This window comes from Lepidochelys kempii, chromosome 24 (assembly GCF_965140265.1).
Source record: "Lepidochelys kempii isolate rLepKem1 chromosome 24, rLepKem1.hap2, whole genome shotgun sequence".
NCBI classification, from domain to species: Eukaryota; Metazoa; Chordata; order Testudines; family Cheloniidae; genus Lepidochelys; species Lepidochelys kempii.
Window position 1 is genome coordinate 15,724,991 of NC_133279.1, and position 16,175 is coordinate 15,741,165.

Genomic DNA, 16,175 nt, shown 5'->3' on the forward strand with positions numbered 1-16,175 from the left:
CTAATCAACTAGCCCATCCCTAGCCCTGCAGCCTCTCAGTTTCCCCTGCGCTCTACGGGCTGTTCCCTTGAAGGGGCCACGAGCCTGATCTTACCCTACTCTCTCAAGCGCAGTATCTTGCGCCACTGGTTCTGCCCAGTGGAACCAACAAGTCTCTCTTTACCCTCCCATGATTGCCCAGACTTTGCAGCCTGCAACTCCTGCCACTTTATTGTCTCGTTCAGGTCATGAACATTTCTTCTTTCCCTCTGCGAAAGGTCTGCCCCCCACAGTAGAGATGTGTCTACCGTAGGTGAAGATATGTCCGTCCACAGCTGAAGTATCTCCCAATCTTTCATATCCTTAACCTTCCAACCCCCCTGCAAGGACAGGAAGTGCTATTGTCCCTGTCTTACAGATGGGAAACTGAGGCACAGAAGGACTCAATAACGTAATCAAGGTCACACAGGAGTCTGTGGCACCACAGGGGATTGAGCTGTCGTGTCCTGAGTCCTAAGCTAATGCTCTAACCACTGGGCGACCCTCCTTCCATAACCTGAGTCCCAAAAGCCACCCCTGGAGGCAGGAATGTAGCAAGTAATAAAATCAGAGGCGCTCCCAAGTGTAAGGGGACTGTTGCCCCCTTACTAACATTCAGTGGGGGTGTTTTAGTTGCTAGCTGCCAGTACTAAAAAGGGGGAAGGTTGGATGGGGAATCAGGACCCTGAGACTGACAGCCCCCAGGAACAATGGGGAGAGGCCAATGCTCCAGATCAGCCTGAATGACAGGGCGAGCAGGCTAATCAGGGAGTCAGAAGGCCAAGGAGGTCCCGTCCTCGTCCTCCATGTGAGCTGGATTTGCCTGGGTCAGACAGAGTGGGGCCGAGCTAAGGAGAAAGCAGGGGCCCAAGCTAAGCTGGGGAGCAGAGCTGGGCCAGATCCAGAGGGACCTGAAAAGCAGCCCAGAGAGAGCAGACCCTGTCCTGGGAGCAGAGCTGCAGCAACCAGAGCCAGAGGGGCCAAAGAAGCAGCCCAGGGAGCTGGAGGCAGCAGCAGCAGTGCAGAGGCCGAGCGGTGGAGCTGGGGCTGGAGCAGTCCGGAGCTGGGTGCGGAGAGCAGCTGGGGAGAGCGAGGGGGACCCTGGGCAGTGGGCCCAGCACAGGGAGACGCCTCAGCCAAGAGGCTCTGCAGGCCAGGCTTGGATCGTAACCCCGCCAGGGCGGGGGCGACACTGGGCAGAAGGGTCCTACCACTTAGAGCCTGAGAGCGTGTGGCCACCACCAGAGCAAGTGTCCAACCCACAGCATCCCTGCTGCACAGCCAGGGCCTGAGAAGAAGGCCTGGGACTTACGAGGAACAGACTGTGAACTGCCCTGACGTTCCAGAGACACTGTTTGTGATTTTCCCTGCCACAGAGCAGGGTGATGTGTTTCCTTTAACCTTTCTCATTCTTCCTTACTCTTTTTAAAATTAATTGTTGATTAAATAACTTGTATTTGCTTTAAGTTGTATGTAATGGTCAGTAGGTCAGAGAAGTGCCCAGTGCAGAGAGAGTACCCCGGAGTGGGGACACCCTAGCCCCTGTCCTAGGTGACCAGAGCAGGGTTGGGGGTCGAGCCCCCCAGGAATCCTGGGCCCAGCCTTGTTGGGGTTACAAGGACTCTGCCAGACAGGAGAGTGGAAGGGGAGTCCTCAAGGGCAGGGAGGCCACTGGGTAAAGGAAGTGGGCGTGAGGACTCGGATCCTTTCGCTAGCCCACTTCACCGGGGTCGTGCAGAAGCCAGGAAAGTTCCCCACAAGAGCGGGACTATTTCCCCGCTTACATAAGCATGCTCAGACTTTATGTACAGCAAAGACATCAGTGGAGTATGCTTCCATTGGGTGTACTCAGCTACTGGTTTACTGGCTGACAATAGTGTAGCAAGAGAAGGCTGAGAGTTATCCAAGTCTTCCCGTCCCAAGTAATGCTCCCCTGAACTTCTCTCCCGCAGCCATGGCTCTCAGGTCGTCCTCCTCAGAGATGTCCGCCATTCTTGGCCCCCGCTAGCAAATCGCAAATGGCTTTCTGGAGGAAAGGAATGGCAAGACTGGATTAGACCCAAGAGCCATTTCCTCCAGTATCCCATCTCCGGCACTGGCCAGCACCCACTGCTTCCAAGGAAGGTGTAAGAACCCCAATGTGGGAGAATCTGCCCCCATGAAAGTCTCATCCTTATCCCTAAGCAGGAGGTTTCATAACCCTTCCAAAATTAGGATAATGCAACATAAACCTGATTTGAATGGAAGAAGAGCCTGCACACAGGGGTTTTCATGGTTGAACTAACTCAGATTAAACTCCCACAAAATTGGTCAAATAATGTATCTTTCTTGTATAAACAAGACCTGAGAATCTGGGCCTCTGTTTTCTCTCTCTCCGCCCACAACCGGGACCCAATCCTAGAACAACAAAGAACTTCTATTGAGGCCGCTCTTTGCCTCGCTGGACACCCCACTTTTCACCTGTCACCGGTAGCATTGCTATGTTGGCACAGCTCTTTCATGCAAGAGCTCTTCTGAAAACACAGCCACACCTGACAGCCTGTTCTCCCTGTCTGCCCTTGTTCACCTCTGGCAGGCACCGATCTCATGCTGATAAGAGCCATGGGTTCTGCTTCCTCCTCTTAATGACTGACTGTTCCCATTCTTAAAACCCCATGAACTGTCCAGTGGACAAACAATAGGAGCCTGTTTAGAGTCTGACCGGGCATCACCTCAGAACAAGAGCTTTAGCCGTTTGCTGTTCAGAGACGGTGATGTAACAAGGACAGTCCACGTCAGCAGCCAGAAAGGACATTTCTTCGCATGGGTCACTCACTCTAAAATACCTTGCTGTAGGAGGTTCTCAGGATCACTCCTGCTGATTCCCCACTGGACTTCTCTCCAGATTCTAGCAGGCTGTGCAGCTCCGGGTACTCTAGGGTTTGAGGTACACAACTGAACCCCAAGTCCTGGCCTTTTCAGTCCTTACCTGGTTATTCCCTGTGGATCTGTGTGGCACAGAGCTGGGTGGTATTACCAAGTAGCCCGGGGAAACCCTATAGGAATTCCCATAGGAGATGAGATTACTATAATTATTTATCATATGTCGTATGGTAGCGACTAGGGGGCAGATAATAGGACACTGTTGTGTCAGGCACTGAACAGTCACGGAGCCCAGTGTTAACCTGCAATTTAACCCTGCAGTGAAGATGCACCTTAAGGTCCTTTTGAGCCTAATGGCGACATAAAGATGCCTTAAACTCACACCCATTTTAAGGCCTTTAGACAGGAAGCATGATCCAGTGGTTAGGGCCCAAACCCAGGGGTTGAATTCCTTGCTCTGCTACAGAGCTCTTGTGTGACCTTGGGCGAATCACAGAGGGTCTCTTTGCCAGTTGCAAAATGAGGGTAGCAGCACTTTGGTAGCTCCTGGGGAAGTCTTCAGGAGAAATTCATCAATGATTGTGACCTTCCCAGCTATTAGGCTCTCAGGGGCCACGGAAGTGCTGAAGAGAGACAGAGCAGTGTAAAGTGAGTCGGCTGAAGCAGTGCTACAGACTGGTTGGTGGATATTTGTTTCGATTTAGCAGTGGTGTGTTTCAGTTCAGCTGGTCAATTTAGGACAGAGGTCCCCAATCTGTGGGACATGCCCCACTCGTGGGGCGCAGAGGAAGATTAAGGGGGCACTCCTGGGGCACAGGCCAGCCCCCATGTGGGGTGGGGATAGGGCGCCTAGTCCCGCCCTGACTGCCAGCCACACACCCAGGGATCCGCTACTAGCCGCCGGGCCCACACGCGGGGTCCCAGCTGGTGGCCCCACGCCCGGGCATCTGCTCTCAGCCCCGCGTCTGGGGATCCACCCCCGACCCAGCTGTGACCCCAGCCTCGGCCCCTTACCCCTGTCCACGTCCCCCCTCCCCGAGCTGCGACCCCGCTTCCAGCAGGCAGGGGGGGCGTAGACAGAGTAAGGGGGGGTGCAAGGTAAAAATTTTGAGGACCACTGATTTAGGATAACGCAACATAAGCCTGATTTCAATGGAAAGAAGAGCCTCCACACAGGGGTTTTCATGGTTGAACTAACTCCGATTAAAATCCCACAAAATTGGTCAAATAATGTATCTTTCTTGTATAAACAAGGCCTGAGAATCTGGGCCTCTGTTTTCTCTCTCTCCGCCCACAACCGGGACCCAATCCTAGAACAACAAAGAGCTTCTAATGAGGCAGCTCTTTGCCTCGCTGGACACCACACTTTTCACCTGTCACCGGCAGCATTGCTATGTTGGCACAGCTCTTTCATGCAAGAACTCTTCTGAAAACACAGCCACACCTGACAGCCTGTTCTTCCTGTCGGCCCTTGTTCACCTCTGGCAGGCATCAATCTCATGCTGATAAGAGCCATGGGTTCTGCTTCCTCCTCTTAATGACTGACTGTTCCCATTCTTAAAACCCCATGAACTGTCCAGTGGACAAACAATAGGAGCCTGTTTAGAGTCTGACCGGGCATCACCTCAGAACAAGAGCTTTAGCCGTTTGCTGTTCAGAGACGGTGATATAACAAGGACAGTCCACGTCAGCAGCCAGAAAGGACATTTCTTCGCATGGGTCACTCACTCTAAAATACCTTGCTGTAGGAAGTTCTCAGGATCACTCCTGCTGATTCCCCACTGGACTTCTCTCCAGATTCTAGCAGGCTGTGCAGCTCCTGGTACTCTAGCGCTTCAGGTACACGACTGAACCCCAAGTCCCGGCCTTTTCAGTCCTTACCTGGTTATTCCCTGTGGATCTGTGTGGCACAGAGCTGGGTGGTATCACTAAGTAGCCCAGGGAAAGCATGTAGGAATTCCCATACCGGATCAGATTATGATTATTATTTATCATCTCTATTATGGTCGTGACTAGGAGGCAGATGAGATGAGGACCCTATTGTGCCAGGTGGTAGACATACAAATAGTGAGAGACAGTCCCAGCCCCAGCTGGGATCACGGCCCTGTGGTGCCGCATGCTGGTGGGGATGTTAGTGGAGGTGCAAGCACAAGTGGTTTGTAGCGTGAGGACACGGTCTGCTCACATCAACATAGGCACAGGCAGATGTTCCTTGGGAGGCTGGAAGGATAGACACCTCTCATAGACACCTCTCTGACCATTGGCCATTTCCAGGTGAAAACTTCTCCCCTCCCATCTCCACTTTCATTCCTATTCACTTGACTCCTGACTTCTCATTCCCCATCACCCAGCCACCACCGTCCCCACCCTCCAAGCCTCTGTCTACCCTCCTGTTTCTCCTTGCCCGGCCCCACCAGCTCCCACCTCCCTTCACATTCCCCCTCACCGGACCTTGTCTCCCCTCCCGTTCCCTCTTGCTTGACCCCACCGGCCCTCTGGTTGCCCCTTGACTGCCTCCCATCTCCCCACCTGGTCTCTAATACCCAACCCTGTCTCCCTTCCCATCCCCGTCTGCCCTCCTGTTCCCCAGTGCCTTGCCCTCCCCACTCTCCCATTCATGGCTTCATAATGTCACTATGGCAACTACAGAAAAATACTGTAATTCTGATAAATTCTGATAAAATACTTTTCAGAAAACATTCCATGTGTTTCTGGCTCCTATTACCATGATTTAGCTGCTAGAAATAGGACGGGTCAGCAACATGTAACCAGCCAGCTCCCTATAGACCACCATCAAGGGCTCCATAGAGCCCCAGTGAACGGGACCTATTCCCAGTACTGATCCAGCCTCCGATGTACTGAGGCAGGGTTGAGGGGTATGGTACTTTCTTATCTGTGTGCTGGTGAGATGTGAGATGTGGCTTCTAAGAGTTAATCTCTGTCCAGGGTCAGGTCCCTGACACAGTCCCTGAAGTCTACACAGACTGACTCTCCACGGGGCAGGAAGCTTTTCTTTTGTGGGTTTCTTAAAGGGAAGGAAGGGGCGTTCGCGACTGAAAGGTGCAGAAGGGTTTGGTTTTGATGGTCTCTACTGAGTGTTACAGACAGGCAGATGTCCTGCGATTGTGCACTTCTAAAGATTCCTTCAAACTCACATTTCCTCTGTTGTGTGGAATGCTGAACCCTAGTGCCCTGCTCTAACCACTAAACACCGTATCCCTCCCAGGGTCAGAGAGAGAACCCAGGAGTCCTGTCTCCCAGGCCCCCCTGCTCTAACCCACTAGACCTCACTTCCCTCCCAGCAGGGGAATGCTCAGAAATTTAACTTTGATCGCTTTTTTGAGGGGGGCACGTTCTGTGCCCCCCCACACACAGCTGCCAGGTCCCGGGAGGAGCTCACTCTTCCCTCCTCCCCACTGCAGCCGCAGGGCTGGACAAGTTCTGTGCCCCTGACGATTATTGGGGAGGGGGAGTGCCCCTGCTTGCCCCTCCATGTGCGCTTCCTGCCTCCCACAGTTGGAAGTAGAATCCAGGAGTTACTGCTTTAACCTACTAGATTCTACACCCTGCGCAGCACTGAGAATAGGACCCAGGCGTCCTGACTCCCAGCCCTGCATTTCTCACCAGACTGAAGACTGTATATCTTTTTAAAAGATAATTTCTGATTGGTCTATAACTTATGGGCTTGATGCAGAAATGATGGGTGAGACTGGCCTGTTATGCCCGAGGCCAGACTAGATGATCCTAATAGTCCTTTCTGTCCTTAAAAGCTATGAATCTATTAACCACTAGGCCCCTCCTTCCCACCACCACTGGGAATAGAACGCAGGTGTTTTGGTTTACAGTCTCACTGCTGTAAGTCACTAGATAACATTCATTAGTCCAAGAAACTCTTGCGGCTTGATACAGAAGATACAGAACTGGATTTGGATAGACAAGACTAGTTCTAATTAGACTGGTTTGAGAGTAGCAGCCCTGTTAGTCTGAATCCGCAAAAAGAAAAGGAGTACTTGTGGCACCTTAGAAGCTGTTGCCGGAACCCAGGGCCAGAGGCGAGCAACAGCAGGGGTTCGTTGCCCGGTGTGCATCACCCAAGAATCACAATGGGGTGGAGAAGCAGAAAAGTTTATTTGCAGCTGCTAAGAAGGTACATGGAAAATAGAATCTCAAATCCTGCACACAGAGCAGGAAGTTACACAGGCTATTATCCATCCTTTCTTCAGCATACTTATCCAACAGCAAGCTGCCCTAAGGATCCATATAGCCAGCCAATCCAGTTACCAGCTAGTTCCCTTGTTCTCTGTACCATCTGTTAAACCATACATAAAGCTGCTTTATTCACCATTGTTCTTCCATATCCGCCCTGTTTGGCCTTGTTTAGTTTCAGGCAGCCTGACTCTGCAACATATTGTTGCAGATCCTCAGCATAACTGCTGTGAGTGCCTCCAGGCTGGGGGACCAAGGACACTCGGGCCTAGTACGCAGAGCTGCTGTGAGTGCCTCCAGGCGGGGGGGTGGGGGGGCCAAGGACGCTTGGGGCTAGTGCGAGGGGGCTTCATCGACACTCGTGGTCTTCCATCCCCTCGAGTTACCTAGTGGCCATGCCCAGTGTCCCCAACAGGACTAACAAATTTATTTGAGCATAAGCTTTCGTGAGCTATAGCTCCTTTCATCGGATGCATTCAGTGGAAAATACAGTGGGGAGATTTATATACACAGAGAACATGAAACAATGGGTGTTACCATACACACTGTAACGAGAGTGATCAAATAAGCTGAGCTATTATGAGCTACTTTTACGTAGAGATTGTCCAGTTTGGCCAATGTACAAGGCAGAGGGGCATTGCTGGCACATGATGGCATAGATCACATTGGTAGACACGTAGGTGAATGAGCCTCTGATAGTGTGGCTGATGTGATTAGGCCCAATGATGGTGTCCCCTGAATAGATATGTGGACACAGTTGGCAACGGGCTTTGTTGCAAGGGTAGGTTCCTGGGTTAGTGTTTCTGTCGTGTGGTGTGTGGTTGCTAGTGAGTATGTGCTTCAGGTTGGGGGGCTGTCTGTAAGCGAGAACTGGCCTGTCTCCCAAGATTTGTGAGAGTGATGGGTCGTCCTTCAGGATAGGTTGTAGATCCTTGATGATGCGCTGGAGAGGTTTTAGTTGGGGGCTGAAGGTGATGGCTCGTGGCGTTCTGTTATTTTCTTTGTTGGGCCTGTCCTGTAGTAGGTAACTTCTGGGTACTCTTCTGGCTCTGTCAATCTGTTTCTTCACTTCAGCAGGTGGGTATTGTAGTTGTAAGAACGCTTGATAGAGATCTTGTAGGTGTTTGTCTCTGTCTGAGGGGTTGGAACAAATGCGGTTGTATCATAGAGCTTGGCTGTAGACAATGGATCGTGTGGTGTGGTCTGGATGAAAGTTGGAGGCATGTAGGTAAGTATAGTGGTCAGTAGGTTTCCGGTATAGGGTGGTGTTTATGTGACCATCATTTATTAGCACCATAGTGTCCAGGAAGTGGATCTCTGGTGAGGACTGGTCCAGGCTGAGGTTGATGGTGGGATGGAAATTGTTGAAATCATGGTAGAATTCCTCAAGGGCTTCTTTTCCATGGGTCCAGATGATGAAGATGTCATCAATGTAGCACAAGTAGAGTAGGGGCATTAGGGGACAAGAGCTGAGGCAGCGTTGTTCTAAGTCAGCCATAAAAATGTTGGCATATTGTGGGGCCATGCGGGTACCCATAGCAGTGCCGCTGATTTGAACCCTAATTAGACTGTTGCACAAATCATTACAAATCATACGCAGGATCCATAGGGTCAGCAGAGAAACATTCCCTATGAAGCTCTCTTGCTTAAAGGGAGATCTATTGAGAAAGAGTGCTGTGATGAAAAGGGGCCACTCCTGGGTAAAGCTGGCCTTCAATGGGTGAAAGAACGGGAAAGAACATCCTGTACCAGGGAGAGGAATTCTGAGATAGACTGGAAAGGGAAACCTCTGCAGCAGCAGTTGGCTCAGTAGCAGATATATAGGCCAAGGCCTGTTCCACCCAATTCAGGACATTTTAACCTCTGAGAAGCCTAAGGGAACTGGTAAGCCAGTAGTATGAAGATAGACAAAAGGATGGATGTGTGTCAACTGTGAACAGCAAGACCATTTAGTACAAGACTGTGAGAACTCACCTCAGCCCAATTTAGCGCAACAACGGCAAAGTTGCCTGCTGGAGGATTTGCGTGACGGGGACAGCCAGCAAAGCAGTCATGTAGAGGCACAGAGTACAATCTGGATCTCATGAGGACAATCCTGGAGAAGACTCAGCATACTAAAAGAGTTTCAGACAGCAAGACCATAGCCTGGAAGGACAAATGTGCAAGATTCTGTTCCTGTTGATTGGAAAGTTTTGCAGTGACAAGATAGGCATATAGGACACTTGATTCACTTTCTGGAGTCTGGCCCTTGACCCAGTCAGGGTGAGGAGGAGAAGGAGAAATATAATATATATATATATAATATAATATATATATATATATATATATTTAACTGGGAATTGGTCCTGCTTTGAGCAGGGGGTTGGACTAGATGACCTTCTGGGGTCCCTTCCAACCCTGATATTCTATGATTCTATGATTCTATGATTCTAAGACCTGTCTATACTTAACGAGACTGGCCAAAGCTTTTTGTGTTCAGTGGGGTTTTGTACAGAAAGATTCAGAAAAGAGTAGATTTGGGGTAGCTAGTGATTCCCTACACTCATTGAGACAGCATTAGAAGGAATCCCTGGGAAGATATGCACCACATGGGAATAGAAAGAACACTAGAGTTGCTAGAGGTCAGTTTTATTTGCCTTAAATGACCCGAGCCGTAGAAAGGAAATGTCTGCAATCAGAACTCAATCCTCAGTCAGCGGAATTTGACCCAAACAAGAGGAGTCAACTTCATGAAGATCAACTGGAAGGGACACAAACCAGGGAAATTTCCCACCACAACATCTGTAGAGAGTACTGCAGAGGTATCTATTGGATCTCACAGAACATGGCAAGTTAGAAGCCAATTAGTCCAATTTGGCGACCATCTCCCTCACTCTGTTATTAATCCAAGGGCTGGAATATAAGGAGCCCTAGACTTTGGTTTGCTGACAAGGCAAGTGTTTGGGAAAGAATCAAGTTGCTGCTGTTCTTTCCAAGTGGTGAAGGTGACACATGCCACGTGTTATGAAGACTGAGACCTCATCTCAGAAAGAAGATCAGAGAGCACTATGTTTGCTATGTGTGTGCTAACGTGTAAAGGCTATGTTGAAAGCTTGTATTTAAATATATGCAACAGCACCAAAGTGGGAACACTGTATAAGGGCTAGATTTAATACCAAATAGCTTGTGTTTAAAAAATTATTCAGAAGAATTCCAGATACTATTTGCAGGGTGTTTGCATGTGTTCAGTGGTAGTTTATAAGACATTGCACTGGACTCTCTCTCTCTCTCTCTCTCTTTCTCTCTCTAGCTGCTTGGGAACTGTTAAGACCTATGTTCAAGGTTTTACATACAAGAGCCCTGAGGTTTAACTCTGTGCAAAAGCTTGTGCTTCAACAACGGGCTCAGCTGAGGAAGTCTAAGAAAGAGGGGTGTGTAACCAAGTTACACATCCTAGTGGCGCAGCAACCCTTATCCTGTTATGTGTTGTCTTCAGATACCACCTCCCCTCTCCTTTCTCCTGTGTGATGTCACCCAGAGCCCCTGTCGTTTCCCAGGCGATTGTAGTAAACAAGTCCCTGGAGGTTCTGCTATGCCATGTGAGTAATGGCTTCCTCAGCCCCAGGCCAATTCAGTTACTCACCTCAGAGCCAAGGTACTGAATGGAAAATACAGGGGATGGTGGGAGGGACCCAGTTATTTCTGGAGCTGACTAAGAAGAGGGCATGGTAGAATAACATGCAGGCCAGAGGGCTCTTCCACTCTCAATGGAGGTGGATCATGCCCATGTTCAAGTCAGCCAAGACCTTCTCTGCCTCCCAACTCACCACTCCATCCTACATTCCTTCTGCTGTCTCTCTACCTCTCACCCCCATCACTGCCCCTCCACTCCCATTGCTGTTCCCATGTTGGTCTCCCCTCCACACAACACTGCCTGTTCCCCGTTCCCCTCCCTGGGACTCTCACCTTGTTGTTTTGGGCAGGCATTGGAGGGAACCCAGCTGCTCCGGCCTCAGCCATCACCTCCAAGCCCAAAGGAGGAAGCGTAGGGAGCGGCCAGCAAGAATTCCTGCTCCCCCCACCACCCATCTTCAACCAGACAGCTCTGCCAAGCAACAACCCAGGGCTCATCTATAGCCTGATGGATGCCACTGTGTCCTCGCCCTCAGTGCTGGTCCAGACCCTGCCGGGGTCCTTCCCAGACATCTATGATGGAGACACCAAGAAATGGAAGGAGCATTTCCACAGCATCCAGAGGGCCTACAAGGAATTTGGCAAGGATGATGACTTGGCCATCCGGGTGCTGATGGAGGACTTCACCCTGCCATTCCCATTTACCTGGCCGGCTGAAGGTGAGGCATCCCTGCAGCCATCCTATGACCCCACCGACTGCTCCAGCTTCGACTTCTTCCTGCACCCAGGCAAACCCGTGCCTCAGATCCTGCAGCCGCTGCATGCCACCACCCAGGCCTTCTTCAAGAAGAGACGCCTGGAGCAGCTGGCCCACAGCTGTACCAGCCAGGCTTCCCAGGGGCCATCGGCACAAGGAGCCACTCCCCCGATGCGGACAGAGATTGTGATGATCACCAGCCTGCCGCATGTGAGCACCTCCTCCATTCCTGGAGAACCCACCTTCCTCCTAAAAGATGTCAAAGGCCTGAGGAACATCCAGCCTGCCCCTGTGGCGGTCTCCAATCCTGCCCCACCACAGCTAGGAAATCCTGGGTTCCTTACCCCAACCATTTCCCATTTAAACCTTCAGTAATGCTCCAGATGTGTCTGAACCCAAACGCGGCCCATCTGAATACTCCAGATGTTTATGAAACCTCGACACACCCCATGTGAACACTCAATAATGCTCCAGATGTTTATGAACTCCAGCACTGACCATAACACACACTGATGTTCCAGATGTTTTTGAAGCCCAGTTCTGCTCACCTGTCCACTCAGGTAAATCTACATTGCAAAAAACCAACCCCATGGCAGCGAATCACAGAGCCAAGGTCAACTGGTTTGGGCTCATGGGGCTCATGCTGCTGGGCTTAAAATAGCAGTGTAGACGTTGGCACCCAGGATGGAGCCCAGGCTCTGAGACCCTCTCCCCTTGCTGCGTTTCCAGCCTGGCATGGAACGTCTACACTGCTATTTTTAGCCTTGTAGTGTGAGCTCCGCAAGCCCAAGTCAGTTGACACAAGCTCCGAGAGTCGCTGCTGCAACGTAGACATATCCTCAGTGATGATCCAGATGTTTGTTGTCTAGCTAGGATCTGTATGTTACAGCCTGGGTTGAAAGTTTAATAAAAATCGGCCTATCTGCTGAAGAGGGACCCTACCAGCCTACCCTGTATATGGAGAGAGCATCCCGGGGCGAAGATTAGTAAAATCGAATCAACTTGGACTCATCTTTGATCTTAGAGTGAGCTCATCGGACAGAAACATAGATCCTCTTCCACACCACAGCCAGGTCTCTCGCCGTTGGAAGTCAGAGACGAGTTGTGGGAGGCTCAGTCCTGTTACCAGCAGGACAGGTGTCAACACAAGTCATCTGTCCTTTTCACTATCACCTTCAGCACCATGGTCAGGGATTAAAATAGGCCCAGGACACTGAAGCTGCAGCATCCAGATGAAGGCTGGTCAAAAACTTGCCATCAAAAACGGTATGTCCCAAAACCGAAATATTTCCATTCTCAAATGCCACCAGGGTGCCTCATGGGAGCTGTAGTTTGGGTGACTCGTGCTTTTGGGCTAGGCCCTGGTCAGGCTCCCATGATACACCAGGGTCATACAACTGCCATAATGCATGGCTTCCCCTTGCTAAGCAAGGAGCTGGCAGTCCCTCGTGGGCGATGTCCAGATGGGGAGCCTGGTCCCCACAGCAGAGTATGAGGCACCATTTCAGAATGGAAATCCTGCAATTTTTTTTCCCCCCAAAACTCCAAATTTAATCCCATTTTCCAGCTCTAATCCAGACCTCTTCCTACTCTCCAACTGGCAGGTCCCGCTCCTCTCTGTCCCCTGCAAATCCATATCATGAGTGTGTGTATGGGGAGCTGAGCTCTCAGTCATAGGGTGGGTGAGGATGAATGCACCAAACCATTCCTAAATTCTGCCCCCCCAGCACTGGCAAACCCCACTGTGACACTTCCCGGGGATACCCAGGGCTGGGAGACACCCTGCCACCCTCTGCTCTTGCTGTGTCGGAGCCACCTGTGCTAGCCATGGGTCAGCTCCCCAACTCCACCAGCCACAGGTGACACAAGCAGTCAATCCTCAGTCTATGCAGACCCCACTGTCCCTCTGCAGGTTAGCGAGAGGTGCACTCCAGCTCCCAAGCCTGCCAAGCATCTTCAGCATGGACCCCCTTGTGCACTGGACACTCACTGTGTTTTCTCCCAAGGAACAGCACCCCGCAGCTTGCCAGTCATACCTCAGATCACCGCTCTCCTTAAACACAGCTCTTAGAGCTGCTTAGGGAGAAAGCAAGCAAACATTTATTTAACAAAGAGTAGATTTCAAATAATAGCAAGTAGGAGTAACTGGAAACAAAAAGTTACATGTAAAATAAAATCACAGCACATATCCGAGGGCCTAGGCAATTAACCAAATACTAAGGGTGCCTCCCCCAAAAGATCCTCACAGCGATTTACAGCCTGCTTGGCTGTGACCTTCTGTTCATAGGCAAACACACAGCTTGCTTCCTAGGAGAAGGATCCGGCCTGTCTCTTTGCAACCCCAGATATCTCAAAACAGTCCTTTGATCTTTGTTCATAAAGTGTGCGCTCCTTCTTGTAGATTTCACGGTCTCTTGTCGATGTCACAATCTTGATTAGCTGGTGGCTGTATATGAAAATAAACTTACATTCTGAGATGCATAGTGCACAATGATCAGACAGAGAGATAAGCACCTGCTGTCCCCTGCCTGAACAAAGCCTGTCTGAGGCATGTCACCACCTGGTGACCTGCCTTTGACTTCAAAAGCTTGAAGACATAATTTCCAGTATAAATACATCACTCCTTAAATTTGATCCTATATACATTACACAAAGATGATGATCACTACTGGCTCTCAGCAGACACCTTATGACATCCTTCGGTGAATTCTTCTGCATATACTTGACCCAGGGGATTCGTGTAAAAGTCTCCCCCATCCCCCCCATGCCTTCTGCCAGTTGGCACAAGGAGGTTTCTGTGTCACCTGTCACACAAGACTTTGGGAAGTCCTGGGCCAAATCTCATTCAGTGGGACCTGCGTTCTGTGACCCTAGTGCCCCCGTGACCCCCCACCAACACGCCTCTGCTTCTCCCTCAGCAGCCGCCTCTCCCTGAGGTATCCCATTGAATCCCTTCATGTTCCTTTCTACAACCCTTAGTCACCAGTGTCGGGATTACAGCCAGGAAAACAGAGGTTTATTAGACGACAGGAACATGGTCTAAAACAGAGCTTGTAGGTGCAGAGGACCGGACCCCTCAGCTGGGTCCATTTTGGGGGGCAGTGAGCCAGACAACCCCGTCTGCCCTTCACTCCATGTCCCCAGCCAGCTCCAAACTGAAACTCCCTCCAGCCCCTCCTCCCCTGGGCTTTGTTCCTTTCCCGGGCCAGGAGGTCACCGGATTCCTTTGTTCTCCAACCCTTTAGTTCTCACCTTGTGGGGGGGGGGAAGGGCCCAGGCCATCTGTTGCCAGGAAACAGGGTGTCGGCCATTCTCTGTGTCCAGACCCCTGCACACACCTGCCCTCTAGGGCTCTGCAATGATCATACACCCTTATCCCACCCCCTAGACATTTAAGAACCGCCTAGGGGAAACTGAGCCACCCCACACTATTCAGAGGAAACATTAAGAACAGTCCCACTTGGTCACAGGGGGGTCTGTGTCTCAGTGAGGGGTGATGGGGTGAGGGTTGCTGGGGGGTCTGTGCCTCAGTGAGGGGTGATTGGGGTGGAGAGGTGGGTCGGGGGGTCTGTGTCTCACTGAGGGGTGGTTGGGGTGGGTGGTTGCTAGGGGGGTCTGTGTCTCAGGGAGCGGTGATTGGGGTGGGGGTGGCTGGGGGCTCTGTGTCTTAGTGAAGAGTGATTGGGGTGGAGAGGTGGGGGGGTCTGTGTCTCAGTGAGGGGTGATTGGGGTGGGGTGGCTGGGGGATCTGTGTCTCAGTGAGGGGTGATTGGGCTGTGGATTGCTGGGGTATCTGTTTCTCAGTGAGGGGTCATTGGGGTGGTTGGTGTCATGGAGTATGGGGGAGTCAGGGCCCTGCACCCCCCACCCGCCACTTCCTGCGATTCACCATGACTCTCAGCCAGCCAGTAAAACAGAAGGTTTATTAGACAACAGGAACACAGTTTAAAACAGAGCTTGTAGGTACAGAGAACAGGATCCCTCAGTCAGGTCCATCTTGCGCGGTGGGGAGCCCAGACCCTGGTTCTGGGCCTCCCTCTGTTTTCCCGGCCAGCTCTAAACTGAAACCCCCTCCAGCCCCTCCTCTGGCCTTTGTCTCTTTCCTGGGCAAGGAGGCCACCTGACTCTTTGTTCTCCAACACCTTCAGTTGGCACCTTGCAGGGGAGGGGCCCAGGCCACGGCCATTCTCTGTGCGGACACCATCACACTGGCCCTCTAGGGCTCTGCAGCAATCACACCCCCTTATCCCACCACCTAGATACTTAAGAACTGCATAGGGGAAACTGAGGCCCCCACAGTATTCAGAGAAAACATTAAGAACATTCCCACTTCATCACATCTCTCTCCCCTTTGAGACCGAACTGAGTGGGGTCACTTTAGCCAGTGACCTGGGGAAGTTAGAACCCACCAACGTTCCCATGGATGCCCCAACATTTCTCCCATTGTTTGGTGGGAGTTACACCAGGCCTGTCAGGGTTCCTTCCCCACTCTGAACTCTAGGGTACAGATGTGGGGACCTGCATGAAAGACCCCCTAAGCTTATTCTTACCAGCTTTGGTTCAAAACTTCCCCAAGGTACAAACTTTGCCTTGTCCTCGAACCCTATGCTGCCACCACCAAGCGTTTTAAACAAAGAACAGGGAAAGAGACCACTTGGAGACATCTTCCCCCAAAATATCCCCCCAAGCCCTAACCCCCCTTTTCTGGGGAAGGCTTGAT